Raw genomic sequence first — 975 nt, 5'->3', positions numbered from 1 at the left:
GCTAAACATAGAGGGAGCAAACAAGGACAGACAAAGGGGTTAAGTCGATTGCATCGATCCCAGTGCGTAACTGGTACTTTATTTAATCGACCTCGAAAGGATGAAAGGCAAAGTCGACTTCGGCGGAATTTGAACTCAGAACGTAACGGCAGACGAAATACCGCTAAGCATTTCGCCCGGCATGCTAACGTTTCTGCCAGCTCGCCGCCTTTCTGCTTCCATTCTACACACCTCCACCCAACCTACAACTCTTCGTTCGTGTCTCTTCCTACATATGACAAAGATAAGAATAAGAATACGATAAAGATCTTTCCCGAGTCGTTTAGACTCACAGCATCAGTTTTCTGGTTTCCACGGCGTATATGTTCTCCCCCTGAGTGGACTGGAGCAACGTGAAATAAAGTATTTCGCTCAAGAACATAGCACATCGATGGTCCCGGATGCGAAACCACAATCTTAAGATCATGAGGCCAAACCCTAACCTCTAAGCCACGCGTCTCCACTCTTCCTGCATCAACTTCATCTCTCTTTCTCTCTCTCTCTCTCTCTCTTTCTCTCTCTCTCTCTCTCTATCTCTCTCTCCCTCTCTCACACTCTCTCTTTCTCTCTCTTTCGCCCAAACCATCTACATTCAAATGTACACAACCCATCTAGCTTTGCACCCCCAACTGATATTGATGCTGGTGGTGCCAAAACGGTATTTTTCGCAGTCCTCAACGTCCTACATCAACCTGTTTCATACCTTAAGCACGGCCCTCTCCGACAAACAGACACCCCGAACGACCTCGTTCTCATTTCTTAACCCCTACCCAAACTGAAACTCTGCCAGGTTGTGAGGTTCTCTTGCTGAGTAAACCACCATATTTGCTACCCGCTTTCTATCCCTCCAAATCTACCCCCCATTCCTACCCAACCAACCCCACCACATTCACCAACACACACACACACACACACACACACACACACACACACACA

Source organism: Octopus bimaculoides, chromosome 18 (assembly GCF_001194135.2).
Source record: "Octopus bimaculoides isolate UCB-OBI-ISO-001 chromosome 18, ASM119413v2, whole genome shotgun sequence".
NCBI lineage: Eukaryota > Metazoa > Mollusca > Cephalopoda > Octopoda > Octopodidae > Octopus > Octopus bimaculoides.
Note: the sequence above shows the minus strand (reverse complement) of the source record.